Source organism: Rattus norvegicus, chromosome X (assembly GCF_036323735.1).
Source record: "Rattus norvegicus strain BN/NHsdMcwi chromosome X, GRCr8, whole genome shotgun sequence".
NCBI classification, from domain to species: domain Eukaryota; kingdom Metazoa; phylum Chordata; class Mammalia; order Rodentia; family Muridae; genus Rattus; species Rattus norvegicus.
Window position 1 is genome coordinate 98,207,261 of NC_086039.1, and position 21,859 is coordinate 98,229,119.

A 21,859-nucleotide genomic window follows, 5' to 3' on the forward strand; every position below is an offset into this window, starting at 1 on the left:
GTAATTGACAAGGTCTATCCTTTTTTTTTTTGAAAAATAAAACCTCTGACCTTTAAAGGATTTTGTGATTCTGCTAACTTATAATTTATAACATATACTTCAGCAAATATATTTTCTTATCTACAAATTGCAAACATGTAAAATGGGAAAATGAAAGCCCATCTTTACTTGTAATATTCCTTTTGCAGAAATGTAGTGTCTTCAATATTGAAAATGCAGAACTAGACAGATCATTGTGAGCTGGAAGTTTGTCTAATGTACATAGCAATTTCCAGACCAGCCTGGCTATACAACAAACATAGTCACAAGAAACAAAACAACAACAACAACAACAAAAATGTAGTGTTTTGTTGTGTTTATGTTTTAGTGTAAAGTAAAATAGGAAGAAACATCAGACTGGAATAAGTCCATGAATTTACATGTAAAATTATCTTCCTAGTGGCATTTTAGATAAAGAAAGGGTATTTATTTTAGAGCATAGCATTAAATATGCCCTAGAATCAAAACACAAAAGCATATTTGTAAATAGCAGAAATAGAAGCAGAGTCTCTTACTCAAATCAAATTCAGCTGCCCTACTGCACCAGCCCTAAATGTAAGCATAGTTTTGTGTTCGTTTCTTTCAGCTCTGACCTGATACCTACAGCACTTACATTTCAATTATTTCAAAAGAGACATGTTGAAACTTCCTTGTAAAGTCTGAAACTGCCAAAGTAAGCTCTGGGAGTTCACACTTTGTAGAGGCTGCTAATTGAAAAGCCAAAACAATGGAATTTGAGTAAGCTCTTGACGAAAACACAGAAATATCAAATTCGGAGGGTCCTGGCTGTGAAGAATGCCAAGCCTTTACCACTTTAAGCTCTTCTTCTTCAAAATTTTAAAGCAGGTTCTACAAAAAGAAATGCACATGGAGACACTTCATTTTTTTTTCCCGCTCTAGCATTCGATGAAAGCTCCATGGTTTTTGGAGACCATAATAAACAGCCCATGATATTTGTTGATAGTGGTGATTAAAAGCTGGCTTAGACTGTACCAACATGTAAGAAACAATGATTGTGTTTTAAAAAGTTCCAATAATATATTTTTGTAAGAGATCGTATACTTCATAGGCATATACTGTGTATGCTAATGAGGATGGTTGGATCCATTCTATAAGAATTAGAAATAATTTGTGTTAAAGACAGTTGGTACAATGATTTTTATATAATTATCTAGGATATTGTCATGGTTCAAAGTATGTTATCATACTTACATATTTACTTACATATAATTAGGGTTGCTTGCATGAGTATGGGCAGGGCAATTTACTTGAACTAGGGTTATGTATCAGTAGCTGTATCACTGAGGAATATAATTTTAATCCTTTCGCAACCTTTAAGTATTTACAGCTTCTTTGGGAGGGGTAGAGTCTTTGAAATTCTTCTCCATGGTAGATGGACCCAGTTCTGTTCAGGTCTTGTGAAGGCAGCTTATGGCTGCTGTGTCATATCTAGAAGACACCATTGAATAAAACACTTTTATATCCTCTAGTTCTAACGTTCCATATGTCCTCTTTACCTGGATGTGAAAATATTTTTATAAATAATCTCAGAGTTCAAAATTTAGGATTAATAGTTGAGGATTGTTCATTTATATTGCCATCTTTTAAAGTGTAATTAACAAAAACATGATATATCCTGAGTTTGTAATGCAATCCTCATTTGTTCTTCCTAAAGAATTAGTAAACTTCGAAAAATCTACCAGTCCATCTGGGTTACATTAAATAGTACATACAACATTAAAAAAATTATACGGTCATTGCAAACTGGACAAAGTTTTCTCCCTGTGTGTGTGTGTGTGTGTGTGTGTGTGTGTGTGTGTGCGCGTGCGCACGTGTGTGTATGTTCCTGTGTGTGTATACATGTGGTGCTGAATGTGTATGTGTATGTATTTGAAAATGGGCATCAAGGGATACATGCATGTGGAGGCTTAGAGTTGATACTGGTAGTCTTCCACCATTGATTCTTTACCTATTTCATTAAGACAGGTTTCTCAATTGAACCCAGAGCTTGTTGATACTGACAGTCTAACTAGCCATCTCTTTCCAGAGATTCCTTGTCTCTGTTTTTTGGATGGTGGAGTTACGGGAGGGCTGCCATGATCACCACAAATTTTAAATGGGTTCTGAGGATTCAAACCAGTGCTTATGGCTATAAGGCAAGTGCTTTCTTCACTGGAGAATCTTCCAGACCCCAAATTGAATAACTTAGATATTTTAATAATTCTTGCATGCTTCATTTATGGGCAAATGTTGCTTCTTCAGATACAATATGTGAAACAAAATTTTGGCAAAAAATAAGGTTTAATTTTTTTTCCTTTTTTCGGAGCTGGGGACCGAACCCAGGGCCTTGCGCTTGCTAGGCAAGCGCTCTACCACTGAGCTAAATCCCCAAACCCCAGGTTTATTGTTTTTAAACTTACTTCAGTGCTCTGTCTAAGAAATACTCCTCTAATAGTATACTGAAAAGGATACTCTTCACTCTCTACCCAACAGGTTTTTCTTGTTTTGTATTCCCGATCCCGTTATTATTGATCTCCAATTTCTATAGAGTAAAAGACATTTGGTATTTATTAACCATGTTTCAAGCATTAGACATTTTGGCTAGCATATAATGATCTTATCATTTTAATTTGTATTGATTGGCTGATGACTAATGATGTTAAACACTTTTACATTACTTGTTGGTCATTTGGTTGCTATCCTTTGTGAATGGACTCAGTTTTTGCTCACATGCTGCATTGAGATACTAATCTAAAAATTTGTTACACAGGAGATCTGCTATGAGGTGGTGTAGGTGTTTGGGGTGATGCCCTCTGCCTACCTGCCCCCCACTTGGGGTAGTCAGGAGAGCTGGCCCCTATAGCATGAGAACAGGAGAGCTAGCTATGCAACCTCACTAGCTGTAATACTAAAGAGAATGGGCTCTGCAGCTTGCCTGGGCAACACAGTGGAGCTGGCCCTGATAGCAAAGGATGGGTGAGCCAGCCTATTACAATGTGGGACCTTATGCCTTGATTGGCCAGCTTAGTGAGGCTGGTTCTGGAGGCATGGTTGTGGGTGAGCCAGCCCCAAGGGCTGATGGTGCGACTGGGAGGTCTACCCAGAACAGTACTAGAGAGCTCACCCTGTTGGTTCAGGTAAAGGAAAATTGGTGCATTGACCAACTCAGCTACCACACAGGCACAGGTCCAGGTTTCTGAGTTGGCACACCCCAAAATCTATATCATCTGTGAGTGGGTGAGATGTGTGAAAGGGCCAGTCCTGCTGTTCCAAAGCTGCAGGATCTCCATGACACAGGGCAACAGCAGGATAACCTGGAAGAGTCCTGGTGAGGATTGAATATTGGTGGTGTCACAGGAGCCAGAGATCTCAAAACAGACCAATCACACATCACAATGAACATTTGCAAGTGGTACACACTATGACATATTATAGCTTCCAAAATGAGGTATTTTCTATGCTTTGTTTTTGTTGTTATTGTTTGTGTGTGTATTATTGGAGTGGAGGAATTGTGAGAACAAAGGGTGCAATGAGGCAATGAGAGATGCATGGAACTGGGGTTCATGATGTGAAACTTAGAATCAACAAAAAGTTTTCTTTTTAAAGTTGAAGGAGTAGTTTCTAGGGCTGTGCTTTGAACACTCATTCTGTTACTAACATATTGTAATAAGAGACTGACTTTATTTTCTTTACATTTTGAAGCAAGTTCTCACTCTCTATCCCAGGGTAGCCTGGAACTTACTATGAGGCAGAGGTTATCCTTGGACTTACAGTGATAACTCCTGTTCAGTCTTCCTAGTGTGGGGGCTACACACATGATTGTTCATGCCCAGCTAACATAATATCTTTATTGATCATTTGAGACTTTCACATAACATATTATGATCACCCTTACTTCTCAGTCCTCCCAGGTGCCTGCCCAAACACTTGTAGCTTCCCTCCTTCAAAAAACGATGAAGACACCAAAAAAGAACATTTTTTGCTGTCAATATAGTCCATATGGAGCAATAGAAAGTCATAGTGGTCAGTCCCTTAAAGAAAACCGAGTCCTTCCACATGCACACACCACCAGAAGCCATCAGTTATATATAGCTACACATCAGCATCCTTATCACAATTTTAAGAGTTCTCTTTGATGACTTGATGTCTAGGATGTTACTGTTTGCGGAGGCAGGTTGTCACAGAAGCCTTTTATGTCTCCCTTAATCAACTGTGAGCTGCAGTCATCTATAACACTGCAGAAGACTCCATGTCATGTTCTTTGTAGTCAGCACGAACATGGATCATGGATTCTACCTGCTACTTGGACCATAGACACTTACCTGGCATCAGAACCTGACAAAGTCCTGATGACTGCCCAGTCCACAGACATCAGTATGGGTTCAGGTTGTAGAAGAGAACAAGGACATCAGCATGACTTTTGGTGGTAATACAGGCCATTGGCATCAACATAGCCCTGGCTACAGCATGACCACAGAACCAGACATGGCCCAAATGGGCAGCATGGACCATAGACATCAACATAACCCTAGGTGATTGCACATGACACTGACATCTATGTGGCCATCAGTGGCATCACAGCCCACAAACATCAACATTGCTTCAGGTGGCAATGCAGAATGTGGTGGTTTGAATATGCTTGGCCCAGGGAGTGATACTATTAGGAGGTGTGGCCTTGTTGGAGGAAGTATGTTACACTGAGGATGGGCAATGAGAACCTCCTCCTAACTACATGGCAGTCAGTAATCCTCTTAGTGGCCTTCAGATGAAGATGTAGAACTCTCAGCTCTGCCTGTACCATGCTTGTCAGAATGCTGTCATGCCCCCGCCTTGATGATAATCCACTAAACCTCTGAACCTGTAAGCCAGCCCCAATTAAATGTTGTCCTTATAAGAATTGCCTTGGTCATGGTGTCTGCTCAAAGCAGTAAAACCCTAATTAAGACATGGCCATGGATATCCTAATGGTCCTTGGAGGTAACACAGGGCATGGACACTGCAGTAGAACCACACATGGTCTGCAGCATCTGCACAGAACACAGATATCAACATAACCTCATGCAGTGGTACAGGCCAAGTACATCAACATTGTCTCCTGCAGTAGCTCAGTCTTTAGCAATTCATCCTCTCTCCAAGGCATCCTTCTCACCCCTCCACTGCAAATGTGTTCCTTGCAGTGGCATTTGAAACAGCAGTGCGATGATACATGCTCAACATATATTGCTCTACATGCACCTATTCATTGTCATGAGGTCTGACTAAAGGCCTCTGCTTTCTGATGCACTATAAATATTAACCTATCCCTGATGTAGCTACTACAGCCATGCTTCCGTTTTTCATTTTTGATGGCAATAAGATGCTACCAGATCTGGTTCTGCAACACCAGCTCCTCCTCCTGAGCTAGCAGACCATACATGGGATAGGTGATGAGGCTGAACAACGGGAAGTACTGTATCTGTCCTCAGGTGACAGCCAAGTTGTTCAGACCATCTTGGAACCTCCTCCTCACTTCAGCAGGATAGGCTCTTCCTGGAGTCTGACCCATGCCTAAGACTGATTTTGTTGGAGCCCGATATATTCCTTTTGTTAGAAGTTTTCTAGATAATTTAATGTCAAATTTGTATGTGCCACACTATTCTGAAGCAATTCTTTTACATTTATACAGCGATGATGCCTAACATAATGAAAATTAGTTTTTTTTGTATGTAGTACGAAGTGGGATATCATAAGGATATCTAGTTATTTGAGCACCAATTATTAAAAAGACTTTTCTTTATCCTCAGAATTGCTTTCATACCTTTGTAAAATATCAATAGACTGTACAAGTATGGATCTAATCTAGCTTCTATTCTCGTGCATTGATCTACTTGTCTGTGTTTAGCCTACTAGCATGCTGTCTTGATAGCTGTAGACTTATAGTAAGTCTTGATATTAGACAGTGTAAATCCTCTAATTTTGTCTTTCTTACCATTTTGCAAGATTGCTATGGCTAATTTATATTACATATATATATGTATATATATATACATATATATATATATATATCTCAACTGGTGTATCTATTTTTATGCCTGCTGAAATTTTAATTTGGATTACATTAAAAGTATAGATCAATTATGGGAGAACATCTTAACACTCGGGTATTTTGATTCAGAAACTTCATGTATCTTTTAGTAATTTAGATCTCCTCTAGTATATCTCAGCAATGTTTTATAACTTTTAATGTAAAGGTCTTGGGATATATTTGAATAAGCTCATTTCTAAATGCTTTATCTTACTTATATCCAGCTGTAAATATAATTAATTTTTAATTTAATTAACAGTTTTTGCTAGCTTTTGAATATAATTGCTTTCCGTATATGGTATTAGATTATGTGATTTTGCTAAATTAACCATTAGTGTTAGAAGTCTTTTCTAGAATATTCTATGAGCAAAAATATATAAGCTGCAAGTCAAGGAAGTTCAGCTCTTTCATCTTTAATAGTTTTGATTTTATGTGTTCAGTGGCTGACTTTGCAGACTTAGAGCACCAGTGCAAAGTGAATAAACAATATAGCAAGCAGGTTCCAGTATACGTTTGTGTGTGTGTGTGTGTGTGTGTGTGTGTGTGTGTGTGTGTGTACATATATGTATATATACATTTTGAAATTAAGTTAGATAATAGCTATGAATTTTATGTTGTCTAGTCCAGGTTACCTAGGAGTCTTTCTTGTAATTGCATCTTGAGGTCCTTAGGTCTCTCTCTCTCTCTTTAATAATGCTTCTTCTGTATCTATCATAAGAAACTTGGGTCTTTTTGCTTTTAATGTATTGATGTGTTGTGTGTGGAGTGCCATCAATTGATTTTTTCCCCTGTTTGTTCAACCTTGAATTAACCTAGGTAATTCTATTTGGTCAAAATATTTTTAATATTTTTGCTTCTTACTAAATTCAGTTTGTAAATATTTTGTGAAGGATAGTTTATAAAAAAAAGCTCATTATTTTTATTTTCTTTTACTGTCACTGTCTGATTGGCAGCAGAATAATGCTGGCCTTTTGACAAAAAAAATAGGAGAAATGATTTCCAGTTTTGACAGATTTTGTCTACCATAATTTTCACTTAAATATTATAGAATATTTTATCAGTAAAAAACATCTTAAAATATTTTACACTATAAATTCAACTGATTTGTTAGGTATAAAGTTATTGTGATTTTTCCCCAGATTGATTTTGATAACTTGTGTCACTTATCCAACTTTCTTGTTATATCAGTCTTCAAATTTATTGTCATCTACCTGTATAAATTGGCCTTTATATCCTTATTATCTGAGGAGTTTGTAAAGACTTCCTCCTCTTTGGTTGTTCTTGTCTTATATTAGGTGACTTCTTCAGTCATTCTCCACATTTGTTTTTGAGATAGTCTGTCAGTTAACCTGTAGTATACCAAAAAAGCTATATTGGTTAGCCAGAAAGCCCTAGGTATCCAGCTGCCTCTGCCTACTCAGAACTGGAGTTGCAGCAATGGACCTAGCTTTTTCCATGGGTGCTGAAGACATAAACTCATGCCCTTATGTTTTCTCGACAAGCAATTTACTAAGTCGTCTCTTCAGCCATATAAAAATATCCTTTGCTGGGTCGTGGTAGCACCTACCTTTAATTCCTGCACTAGGGGGCAAAGGCAGGCAGACCTCTGGGAATTCAAGGCCATCCTGGTCTATAGGGCTAATTCCAGAACAGCTGGGGCTACACAAAGAAACCCTACCTCGAAAAACAAATAATTAAATAAGTAATAAAGAACATGTTTTATGTTACTTTGATCATTTGATATTAATGATTTATTGAAAACCGTGATATGATCTTAGGGAGTGATTGTCCCAAGTGCACATTGAAAGAATATTTATGTGGTATTGTTGGATATTGCCTTAATTTTTCTGGACTTAATTTGTCTGTAATGTTGGGGGAAGTACAGAAGAAGTTGGTCTGAGCAACAAACTGAGAGATGACATCTTGATGTTCAAACTCAAAGTAGAAAGAGTAAACTAGTGGGATAAAGATACAAACTTCCCAAATCTCAAAACTTCCTCTCAGCAGCTCACTTTTTCCATCAAGGCTCTACACTTCTCCCCAAACATTGGTGCCAACTGAGGTCCATGTTAGAATACTTGAATCTCTTTGACAAAGGAGCTAAAACCATCAAATGGAAAAAAGATAGCATTTTCAGCAAATGGTGCTGGTCCAACTGGAGGTCAACATGTAGAAGAATGCAGATCGATCCATGCTTATCACCCTGTACAAAGCTTAAGTCCAAGTGGATCAAGGACCTCCACATCAAACCAGATACACTCAAACTAACAGAAGAAAAACTAGGGAAGCATCTGGAACACATGGGCACTGGAAAAAATTTCCTGAACAAAACACCAATGGCTTATGCTCTAAGATCAAGAATCGACAAATGGGATCTCATAAAACTGCAAAGCTTCTGTAAGGCAAAGGACACTGTGGTTAGGACAAAACGGCAACCAACAGATTGGGAAAAGATCTTTACCAATCCTACAGCAGATAGAGGCCTTATATCCAAAATATACAAAGAACTCAAGAAGACCGCAGGGAGACAAATAACCCTATTAAAAAATGGGGTTCAGAGTTAAACAAAGAATTCACAGCTGGCGAATGCCGAATGGCTGAGAAACACCTAAAGAAATGTTCAACATCTTTAGTCATAAGGGAAATGCAAATCAAAACAACCCTGAGATTTCACCTCACACCAGTGAGAATGGCTAAGATCAAAAACTCAGGTGACAGCAGATGCTGGCGAGGATGTGGAGAAAGAGGAACACTCCTCCATTGTTGGTGGGATTGCAGACTGGTACAACCATTCTGGAAATCAGTCTGGAGGTTCCTCAGAAAACTGGACATTGAACTGCCTGAGGATCCATCTATACCTCTCTTGGGCATATACCCAAAAGATGCCCCAACATATAAAAAAGACACGTGCTCCACTATGTTCATCGCAGCCTTATTTATAATAGCCAGAAGCTGGAAAGAACCCAGATGCCCTTCAACAGAGGAATGGATACAGAAAATGTGGTACATCTACACAATGGAATATTACTCATCTATCAAAAACAATGACTTTATAAAATTCATAGGCAAATGGTTGGAACTGGAAAATATCATCCTGAGTGAGGTAACCCAATCACAGAAAAACACACATGGTATGCACTCATTGATAAGTGGCTATTAGCCCAAATGCTTGAATTACCCTAGATGCCTAGAACAAATGAAACTCAAGACGGATGATCAAAATGTGAATGCTTCACTCCTTCTTTAAATGAGGAAAAAGAATACCCTTGGCAGGGAAGAGAGAGGCAAAGATTAAAACAGAGACTGAAGGAACACCCATTCAGAGCCTGCACCACATGCGGCCCATGCATATACAGCCATCCAATTAGACAAGATGGATGAAACAAAGAAGTTCAGGCCGACAGGAGCCAGATGTAGATCTCTCCTGAGAGACACAACCAGAATACAGCAAATACAGAGGCGAATGCCAGCAGCAAACCACTGAACTGATAATAGGACCCCCGTTGAAGGAATCAGAGAAAAAACTGGAAGAGCTCGAAGGGGCTCGAGACCCCATATGTACAATAATGCTAAGCAACCAGAGCTTCCAGGGACTAAGCCACTACCTAAAGACTATACATGGATTGACCCTGGACTCTGACCTCATAGGTAGCAATGAATATCCTAGTAAGAGCACCAGTGGAAGGGGAAGCCCTGGGTCCTGCTAAGACTGAACCCCCAGTGAACTAGATTGTTGGGGGGAGGGCGGCAATGGGGGGAGGATGGGGAGGGGAGCACCCATAAAGAAGGGGAGGGGGAGAGATTAGGGGGATGTTTGCCCGGAAACTGGGAATAATAATAAAATAATAAAAAATTAATAATAAATAAAAAATAATAATAAAAAAAAGAAAAGAAATACTCAAGTTAATAAAAAAAGAATACTTGAATCTCTGGTAATATTTCTCATTCAAACTATCACATCTGTTTTTGGTGGAATACTTATTTATTTATTTATTTATTTAATTATTTATTTATGATTGAGTTTGCATGGTATACCCTTTCCCTTCTATTTCAAAATCCTGTATCTATAGTGAAGCCAGTATACTGGCTGGTTTTCTGTGTCAACTTGGCACAAGCTGGAATTATCACAGAGAAAGGAGCCTCCCTTGAGAAAATGCCCCATGAGATCCAGCTATAAGGCATATTCTCAATTAGTGATGAAGGGGGGAGGGCCCCTTTGTGGCTGGTGCCATCCCTGGGCTGGTAGCCTTGGGTTCTATAAGAAAGCAAGCTCAGCCAGCCAGGGGAAGCAAGTCAGAAAGTTACATCCCTCCATGGCCTCTGCATCAGCTCCTGCTTCCTGACCTGCTGGTGTTCCAGTCCTGACTTCCTTTGGTGATGAAACAGCAATGGGAAAGTAAGTTGAATAAACCCTTTCCTCCGCAACTTGTGTTTTAATCATGATTTGTGCAGGATTAGGAACCCTGACTAAGACAGCCAGTAACTACATTTTGTAGTCCTGGATTCTCAACTGGCATCTTTCATTTCTTATACTTCCATATTTTGTAAAGTCAACTTTGTCCTCGTTAAAGCACACCTTCCTTTCTGAGATACATTTCTTTGGATATCAAAGTCTAGACCAATACTTCTTTGTATGTGTAAAAGTGGTGGCTTTGTTATAGTTTGTGGTTTATTTTTTTTCTGATAAGAAAAAAATATTCTTGGTTTTTTTTGTATGTAATATATCTTTTTTTCTGTATATAGAATTCCAAGTAACTTTTGTTTTGATTCTTAATGCACAGATTTCTTTTTTATTATGATTAATATTTTTGAGTCTTGAAACTGGATTTATACTGTTCATAATAATTTGAAAATTTTGGATACTATTTCTTCAAAAATGTTATTTCTGTCCCAATCTTTGCTTTCTCATTTTAGAAAGCATTTTTATGCATATTTTACTTCCTGATATTGTCACTCAGACCACTGCAACTACAGTTGATAATATTATTTCTCTCTCAGCTTAATTTGAAGTTTTGAGTTGAAGTTTATTGGCGTGTTGTTCTATTACTACTGAGTATGCTATTAAGCACATGTATTGATTTTTATTTTAGTAATGTTTTCTTTATTTTATTTCAAAATTTTTGCTCAGATTTTTCTCATTTCTTTTGTTTGCTGAGATTTCCCTAGCTGCATTTACCCACAATGTCCAAGTTTTTCTTCAAATCCTTGAAGTCACTTATAACATTTCCTTTAAATGGATGTTTCGTTAGTTCTAACATGTGCCTCATTCCTTAGTCAGTTTTTATTGACTGGGTTTTACTTTTGCTATTGATTTTTCTTTATATTTTCAGGCTTTTTCACTTGTCTTGTATTTTAAAAATACACGCTGCCTAGCAGAAATGGCATACTCTTTCATTCATTAACAATTTTATTTGTTTTTCAATTTTTAACATACTGTATCAATTTTCCACTATAAATGGCATATTTTTAATTTATGAAGTTTGTTATATTATTTTAAGGTTTATTGAATCAGTTTTACTGTGTATTCAGTTGATTATTTTAGACCCATTTTGATATTTTATAAAACTAGAGTTCTAGAGTTGAAGTATATAACTGATGTTATATGACTTTTTCAAGTTTTGGTTGAATGTCAGTGGTATTCAGTAGTTGGTCTTTTGTCCAATTGGTGAAAATTTAACTGGTTACTAGTGCTTACTTGGATTTCCACCATGTTCATAGATCCTCAATAGCTATTTTTCTCATATATATATGTATATATATATACATATATATGTATGTATATATGTATATATGTATACATATGTATGTATACATATGTATATATATACATATTTATTTATTCAAGACATAAAGGTATTTCCTACATTGTAGGGCTTTTTCTCTGCATATTTCTCATTCATTATTGTGTCTTATAAATTCATACTACTTGCACATTACACAAGCTTCAATTCTACTTCTTCAGTTCAGAAAAAGACCAAGATATGCCTCCTTCCTTTGCATGACACAATCTGAAAAACAGAGACTTGCCACAGACCTGGTGAATAATTGGGTTACTGTCCTATTTCTGTTGCTATGATTAAATACACAGTCAGACAGAAAGACAGACAGACAGACAGATAGACACACACACACACACACACACGTGTGCGTGCGCGCGCGCCATTGAATAGAGAAAATAATTATTTTAAGTCGACAATTCCATGTTATATATCACTGGGGCAGGGAGCGGGTTGACAATGGCAGGGGCATAGTCACATCCACAGTCAAGAGCACAGAGAAAGGTAAGCATCCTTATTATTCAGCATACTTTCTCTGCTTTTATACAGTCTAGGGCCCTATAACAGGAATGGTACCATGCATTCTCGGGCTGAGTCTTCCCACATGAATTAAGACAATCAAGATAATTCCCTGAAGGCATGAGCACAGGACACCCTCTTCTCAACAATCCTTCACTAAGACTCTCTTCCCTGGTCAATATAGGTCCTTTCAAATTGTCAATTAAAACTTTTCATTGTGGGACTGGAGACATGGTATTTAAGAGCACTGGCTGCTCTTTGAAAGGAACAGGTTGAATTCCTGACACCCACAAAATAGCTCACAATAGTCTTTAACTCCACTTTCAGGAGTTCTGATGTCCTCTTCTGGCCTCTGCAGGCACGTGAAATACATGCAGGCAATGTCCATACACATAAAAATACATATCCATATATAGTGTATATATTCATGTAACAGCTTATATGTAATATATCTATATCTATCTATCTATCTATCTATCTATCTATCTATCTATCTATCTATCTATCTATATATATATATCTTTATATAGAATTCCAAGTAATTTTTGTTTTGGTTGCTTCGTGTGCAGTTTTCTTTGGTTTTTTATGATTAATACTTTTGAGTCTCTTGAACCTATGGATTTATGCTGTTTCATTTATATATTTATTTATATATGAATACATATATATGAATGCATATAATGTTAATATTTAATATGTATTAGATGTTCTATCCATCACAATCACTTCCTGAGTTTATTTAATATCAGCAGATTAAATACTCAGGCCTTATTGAGAATTACTTTAAAATAATTATTGCATGTATTTTGAGACTTTATAGTTATTTATGATGGGAAAGCCAGGTTAGCACAAGTACTTCTTTATGAATAAAACTTAAGTTACAGTTCTACTAACTAATATCCTACAGAAAAGTTAGAGAAACATTTGGGTTTAGGTTCACTGAAATCATTTTGCCAAATCTGCATTCTCTCTCTTTTCTCATAGATTATATTTGTCTGTTATTTTGCTGTGCTGTCTTACATAAAGTTTCAGATAGCTTATAACATCATCTGTATACATAGTATCTGGGTCCTGAAAACAAGTACATTTCTTAAATAACCACAGTGCCAATATTTCATCAGAGATTCTTAATATTATTTAAGAAATTTACCTGATGTACATTTAAATATCTCAGACCATTCTTTCAAAGTCTAAAATCCACTCAAAATTTCTTGATGTTAGTTTTATTTGATCAAAAACATCTCTTGACCTTTTTTCATCATTTGTCAAGATGACATTTTTAAAACAACCAGTCGGTGTGGCTGAGATTGTTCCATTATGATTCAAGTTAAACAAGAGGGGAAAGTGAGAATGTTGCACACTTTCTAATTACATTCTTGCTATAAAGAGTATACATTTTTAGTTCATGTCTCTCTAGGTGATCCTGTTTGTTTACTTGTTTTATGTTGGTTATGCTAGATTTCTCTGCTGTAAGAAATCCCCACCTCCCGCCTTTTACAATAAAGATGTAATCTGTGGAGTAATATTTTGAGAGCATGTGCTTGTTCTGTTTCTCAATATCCTTTGAGCAAGGGGTTTTAATATCCACTGATAATGGTGACCAGACTTAATGATTACGTTTGGAACTACAAAACAAAGCGTTTCCTCATTCTATATTTTCTGCCGCACTTATCTGAAATAGTTTCATAGCGATAAGCTTCATAGTGACTTTATATAAGATAGAAACATATTTGAAAGCTAAATAAATGACACTAGAATATGTTTTCCTAGTGCCATGGATACAGCATGCCTCCTACCACATTAGGGATTTAGGTTGAGCTGACAATCAGGCACATTGCTTTAAAGAACTAATGTAGAACATTACTTCATCTCAGAAAGTTGACTCATATAATCTTTCTTTAAATAACCCCATTCTCATCTTCTAGAGACAAACTGTTCTGGTTTTTGCTCACCATACATTCTTTTTTTCTGTTGCAGGATTTCACATAAATGGAATTATACATGTAATATTTGTATAGATATCTTGATAATTAGCCTGTTTTGAAGTTTTTTTCATTGCTATTACATAATCAAATGTAATTTCCCCCATTACTCCTGAATTATATCATTTCTATCAATTTCCTTAATAATGAACATTTATAGTTTTTTAAAAATTTGCTATTCTACTTGTGTGCATTTATATTTTCTTTTACTTGGAATATAAAGAATATCTGTGTCTTTATTCTAACCAAGAAAATTCAGGAAAGGTAATGCTATCACACTAGAATTTTGTAGCACAACTTCTTATCTTGTCTGTATTCTCTTTGTAGAGACTGTCATGAGCTAAGCAGCAAAAAGTAAGTATCTCTGTTGAAAAGGAAAAAGTCAGCCTTTAGTCAATAGGGAGTCAGGAACTGGGGCCTTCAACAGAAAAATTGCAAGAAAATTATTCCTACCAACTACATGATAAGGTTTGAAATAGATTCCTCCCCAGTGGAGCTTCAAAGTGAAAATGCATCCTGCTGGCATTTTGATTGCAAGGCCTTGAACAAAGGACACATCTTTGTCTGGTTTCCTGACACCCCTTCAAAAAATCAAAACAAAACATGTTTTGCTGTACAGCCAGTAAGCCAGTAGTTATGCATCAACAGACAGCTAATAAAACACTTTAAATTTTTTTCTAAAGCACAATTTTATTCCAGAGCCAGGCTGACTGATTTCAAACTCAGTATGTCAGTTGGGATGGTCTAGAACTTGTGTTAGTCCTCTTACCTCTATGCCCTAAATGCTCAGATTACAGGCTTGTGCCACACACTCAACTACAATCACTATTAAACTAGTCAGTATGTAAACTTATATTTTTTTTATTTTTCTTTGGTAGCAAATATTTGGAAGATTTGCGTTTGGTTTTATAAAATGTTCTAGTTCTTAAAGAAATATACTTAGTATTTTGTAGAGGAAAAAAGAAAACCAATAATCCATACATCCAGATACACAGAAGAAGATTTATTAGGGAATTAACCACAGAATTATGACACGTGAAAGTCTAGTTGCAAGCAATCTTCAGGCAAGAGTTCCCAGGATGCTGTAGTATGATTTGCATGATGATCTGCTCTAAGTCAGAACCAGAACATCTTGTTGCTTTGAGGCCTAAGGCCATAGAACTGAGCAGTGGAGGAGGGGCACATATCTTAGACTCCAAAGGCCTAAGTACCTAAACATGAGGGGTACAAGGGAAATGGCAAATGCATCCTGTACCCTAGACCTTTGGTAGCTTTGCCTTTTTGATTTATTCTTTTGGGATCCATGTATGATTAAGTAAATCCTGCCTGCAAGGAAGGGGAATCTTCTCTGTTTAGTTCACTAAGACAAACTCTCTTAAACACCATGACAATAATGCTTTAGTAGGTTCTAAGTGATTCTTTGTCCAGTCGTATCTAAAATTAAACATCATTGTGAAAATTTCTAATAATTTTCCTTACATTGTTTGAGTATTTTTGTATTCTTATCAACAATATACAGGTCTTGTAGTGACTATCTATCTATCTATCTATCTATCTATCTATCTATCTATCATCTATCTATCTATCTATCTATCTATCTATCTATCATCTATCTGTCTATCTATCTATCTATTCTTGTTGACATTTGCTGTCAGTCTTTTTAATTTTACCAAGTGTTTTTAATCTATAATAGCATCTTGTTGTGTTATTGGGCTTTTATCCTGCATTTCCTCAACGACTAATACTGTCAATATCTTACATTCTTGTACTTTTATTGGCAGTTTATGTGTGCCTATTTGAATTATTTCCCAATTTCTAATTTGATCATTACTTTTTTTTACTTGAGAACTTTTAGGAATCCATGGTTCATACTTTGTGATTTTGTTCATTTTCTTCTTTTTTAAAAATTATTTCCTATTTATTTACATTCTAGCCATTGTCCCCCCCTCCTGGACCTCCTCCAACCTTTCCTCATTCTGTTCCTCCTCACCTTGCCTCTAAAAGTGTGGTTCCCCCCTACTAGGTATACCCCTTACCTGGGGCCTCTTAAGGATTAGGTACACCTTCTCAAACCTCTGCTACATATATGCCAGGAGCCTCAGATCGGCCTGTGTATGCTGGCTGGTTGGTAACTCAGTCTCTGGGAGCTCCCAGGGACAGGGTTAGTTGAGACTGCTGGTCTTCCTATGGGCTTGCCCTCCCCTTCTGCTGCCCCAATCCTTCCCCTAATTCAAACATAGGGGTCTTCAACTTCAGTTCAATGGTTGGTGTAAGTATCTGTGTCTGTCTCAGTCAGCTATTAATAGGGCCTCTCAGAGGAGTATCATGCAAGGATACTATCATTCGTGTCCTTTTGGGTCTGGGTTACCTCACTCAGGATGATATTTTCTAGTTCTGTCCATTTGTTCACTCCCATCTCACCACTCTAGAATTCTCCTACTCTGGGGTATCAAATCTACAGAGGACCAATGGATTCCTCTCCCTTTGATGTCAGATATGGCCGTCCTCTGCTACATATGTATCTGGAGCCATGGATCCCTCCATGTATATTCTTTGGTTGGTGGTTTAGTTTCTGTGAGCTCTGGATGGTCAAGTGAGTTGATGTTTGTTCTTCCTATGGGGTTGCAAAGCCCTTCAGCACCCTCAATCCTTTCCCTACCTCTTCCATTGGGATGATTTTGTTGTTCTATTCACCACAAAGTAATGATATGTTTTAGGTGAGGGTTAAGCAAAAATATCCAGATTTAGAAATTATATAATGGATTTATTTCCTAAACATACATTTTCTAAAGAAAGTTTGTATTTCTTTGTTTTCATCTTCTGCTTTCTTGTTTTAGATTTTCTTTTTAGGTACTTGAGCTACCTCAGGTAATTTTTTGTCTGAGTAGCATAAAGTAGAAATGAAGGTGTTGTAGATTTGAAACTCATTTCCTTTCTATATTTTTGTTACCTTTGTCAAAATTCAAATAATCATAGAAGTCTGGGTCTATTTCTGGATTTGCCACTCTGTTCTTTTGGTCTCCTGCCAATCTGCTGCCAGTGACATGCTCTCTTCATTATTTTAGGTTGAAAACATATATTGAATTCAAATTGTGCAATTAAATTCTCCAGCTTCATTTGTTTTTCAAAGTTTCTTGACTACTCTGGGTCCCTTACGTTTCCATATAAATGTTAGAATCAACTTGTCAATTTCTTGAAAATTCCCTGCTGAAATTATGGCCAGCATAGTTTTGAATATACAGATATGTCTGGAGCTTTGTCATCTTAACAACCTATCCTTTTTAATACCTTCACAAGGTAGTTTTCGGGTGAGAGTTCTTTTGGGAGTGGTATTTTATTTATTTGCATTTCAAATATTATCCTCTTTCCTAGATTCCCCTGCGGAAACTCCATAACTGATCCTCTCCCTGCTCCTCTGTGGGTGCTCCCCAACCCACCCAACCACTCCTTCCCCTACCCAATACTGGGGAATCTAACCTTCACAGGACCAAAGCTTTTCCTCCCACTGATGTCCAAAAATGCCATCCTCTTCTCCATATGCAGCTGGAGACATGGGTCCTTCCATGTGTACTCTTTGGTTGCTAGTTTACTCCCTGGGAGATCTGAAGGGTCTGGTTGGTTGATATTATTGTTCTTCCTACAGGTTGCAAACCTCGTCAGCTCCTTCAGTACTTTCTCTATACTCCTGCATTAGGGAACCCTGTGCTCAGCCCAATGGTTGGCTGCAAGCATCTGCCACTTATTTGTCAAACTCTGACAGTGCCTCTCAGAAGAAAGCTATATAACACTCCTGTCAGCATGTACTCTTGGCATCCAAAATAGTATCTGGGTTTGGTGTCCTTAGGTGGGGTAGTCTCTGTATGGCCTTTCCTTCAGTCTCTGTTCTACACTTTGTATTTTGTTCCTTGAATATTTTGTTTCTCCTTCTAAGAAGGACTGAAGCATTCACACTTTGGTCTTCCTTCTTCTTGAGCTTCATGTGGTCTGTGAATTTTATCTTGAGTATTATAAGATTTTGGACTAATATTCACTTATCAGTGAGTGAATACCATGTGTGTTCATTTGTAATTGGGTTACCACACTCAGGATGATATTTTCAAGTTCCATCCATTTGCTTAAAAATTTCATTAAGTCATTGTTTTTGATAATTGGGTAGTACTACATTGTGTAAGTGTACCACATTTTCTGTATCCATTCCTCTGTTGAAGGAGACCTGGGTTCTTTCCAGCTTCTGGCTATTATAAATAACAAATCAGAAATGAAAAGGGAGACATAACAAAAGAAACCGACAATATCCAAAAAATCATCCGATCCTACTACAAAAGCCTATACTTAGCAAAACTATAAGGTCTGGATGAAATGGACAATATTCTAGAAAGATACCAGGTATCAAAGGTAACTCAGGGTCAGGTAAACCATCTAAGCAATCACATAACTCCTAAAGAAATAGAAGAAGTCAAAAAAAAAAAAAAAAAAAAAAAAAAAAAAAAAAGCCCAGGACCAGGCTTAGTGCAGAATTTTATCAGACCTTCAAAGAAGACATAATACCAATATGCTTCAAACTATTCCACAAAATAGAAACAGGAGGAACACTGCGCAGTTCATTCTATAAAGCCACAGTTACATTCATACTAAATCACACAAAGACCCAAAAAAGAAAGAGAGCTTCAGACCAATTTTTCTCAGAATATCGATGCAAAAATACTCAATTAAATTCTTGCAAACTGAATCCAAGAACACATCAAAACAATCATCCATCATGATCAAGCAGGCTTCATCTCAGTAACTCAGGGTTTAATATACTGAAATACATCAGTTTAATCCACTATATAAACAAACTCAAAAGAAAAATAAAACACATGATCATCTCATTAGATCCTGAGAAAGAATTTGACAAAATTCAGCACCCCTTCATGATAAAAGTCTTAGAAAAATAGGAATTCAAGGTCCATACATAAACATAGTAAAAGCATACAGCAAACCAGTAGCTAACATCAAACTAAATGGAGAGAAACTTGAAGCAATCCCACTAAAATCAGGGACTAGACAAGGCTATCACTCTTTCCCTACCTATTCAATATAGTACTAGAAGCCCTAGTCAGTGTAATTAAATAAGAAAAGAAGGTCAAAGGGATACGTATTGGAAATATAAAAGTCAAAATATCACTATTTGCAAGTGATGTGATAGTATTCTTATGTGACCCCAAAAATTCCACCAGAGAACTCCAACAACTGATGAACAACTTCAGCAAATTGGCTAGATATAAAGTGAACTCAAGCAGTTCAGTAGCCTTCCTCTACCCAAAGGATAATCAGTCTGAGAAAGAAATTTGGGAAACATCTTTCACAATGCTCCCAAATAATATAAAATTCCTTGGTGTGACTCTAACCAAGCACATGAAAGATCTTTATGACAAGAACTTCAAGTCTCTGAAGAAATCGAAGATCTCAGAGGATGGAAAGACCTCCCATGCTCATGGATTTACAGGATTAATATAATAAAAATGGCCATCTTGGCTAAAATAATTAACAGATTCAATGCAATCACAATCAAAATTCCAACTCAATTCTTCAGAGTTGGAAAGAGCAATTTGCAAATTCATTTGGAATAACAGAAAACTCAGGAGAGCTAAAATTATTCTCAACAACAACAAAAAACTTTTGGGGGAATCACCATTCCTGTCCTCAAGCTGTATTCTAGAGCAATCGTGATAAAAACTGAATGGTGTTGGTACAGAGACAGGCAGGTAGATTAATGCAGTAGGGTTGAAGACCCAGAAATGCACCTGAAGGAATGAAATTTGAAATTAAAATCTCTAGCTAGGCAGAAGGAAACAGGAAAAGGTAGGCCTGAACATGCCCGGACAAGCCTGAGAGAGGGCTGCCAAGCCATCAGGAAAAATAGCTGACCATAAAGGATAAACAAACCCCACAAGGCCACCGACCATCTGGAGCCACCCATTCTCCCCTTCCTCCCAACCCCTCTGAGGTTAACTTGACCGCCTGCTAACCAAAATAAACTGCCCTACCACGTCGCTGGAATGTTAAATTACACGTACTACTTGCTGATGTAATCGCGTGCCAAAATTAGCCGCCACTGTTTGAAACAGCCAATTGTGTGTAACCGCGCCAACCTCCCTAGCTTTCCCTATATAAACCCCTGACTTTTGAGTTTCAGGGTCGACTCCTCTGTCTCCTGCGTGAGACACATGTTGGCCCGGAGCTCCGTTATTATTAAACTGCCTCTTGCTTTTACATCAAGCCGGTCTCTCGTGTTTCCTGGGGCGCGCCATCCTGAGACTAGAGTAAGGTTCTTTCACACCCATATACCTATGATCACTTGATCTTTGACAAAGGAATTAAAACCACCCAGTGGGGAAAAAAGACAGTATTTTCCACAAATGTTGCTGATTATACTGGATGTCTCCATGTAGAAGACTGCAAATTAATCCATCCTTATTTCCTTGTAGAAAGCTCACTCCAAGTGGATCAAGACCTTCACATAAAGCCAGATACACTGAAACTAATAGAAGAGAATGCGGGGAAGAGCCTGGAACACATGGGCACAGGGGAAAATTTCCTCAACAGGATACCAATGACTTACACTCTATGATCAACAATTGATAAATGGGACCTCATAAAATTTCGAAGTTATTGTAACACAGAAAAACACACTCAATTGGACAAAATGGCAACCAACAGACTAGCAAAAAAAAAAAAAAAAAAAAAAAAAACTTTATCTATCCTACATCTGATAGTGGGCTAATATCTAAAATATACAAAGAACTCAAGAAGTTAGACTCCAGAGAAAGAATAACCCTATTAAAAAATGGGTTAGAGAGCTAAGCAAAGAATTCTCAACTGAGGAAGACTGAATGGCTGAGAAGGATGTAAAGAAATGTTCAACATCCTTAATCATCAGGGAAATGCAAATCAAAACAACCCTGAGATTCCACTTCACACCAGTCAGAATAGCTAAGATCAAAAACTCAGGTGACAGCAGATGCAGGTGAGGATGTGGAGAAAGAGGAACACTCCTCCATTGATGGTGGGATTGCAAACTGGTACAACCACTTTGGAAATCATTCTGGAGGTTCCTCAGAAAATTGGACATTCTACTACCTGAGAATCCATCTATACCACTCTGCACATAAATGTAAAAAATGTTCCAACAAATGTTCCAAGTTGAGAGTTTTTATATCAATTTTATTAAGTTTAATATTGTTTGTTCCTTTTGGGGTAGCTGTTTTCAAAATACTTAAATATTTTCACTTTCTAGAGGTTTGATTAGTTAATGATGATTTTTGACCTATTTATTTTATATCTATGATTTAGTGCTGGTTACTGTGGAAATAAAACCAATGTGTCCTAAGTGTTAATGGAAGATTTCTTTCCACCCATCCCACCCCTTTTATTGAAAATAGATTTCTTTCTCATACAATATATCTTGTTTCTTCTCTGTCTCCTTCCAGTTCCTC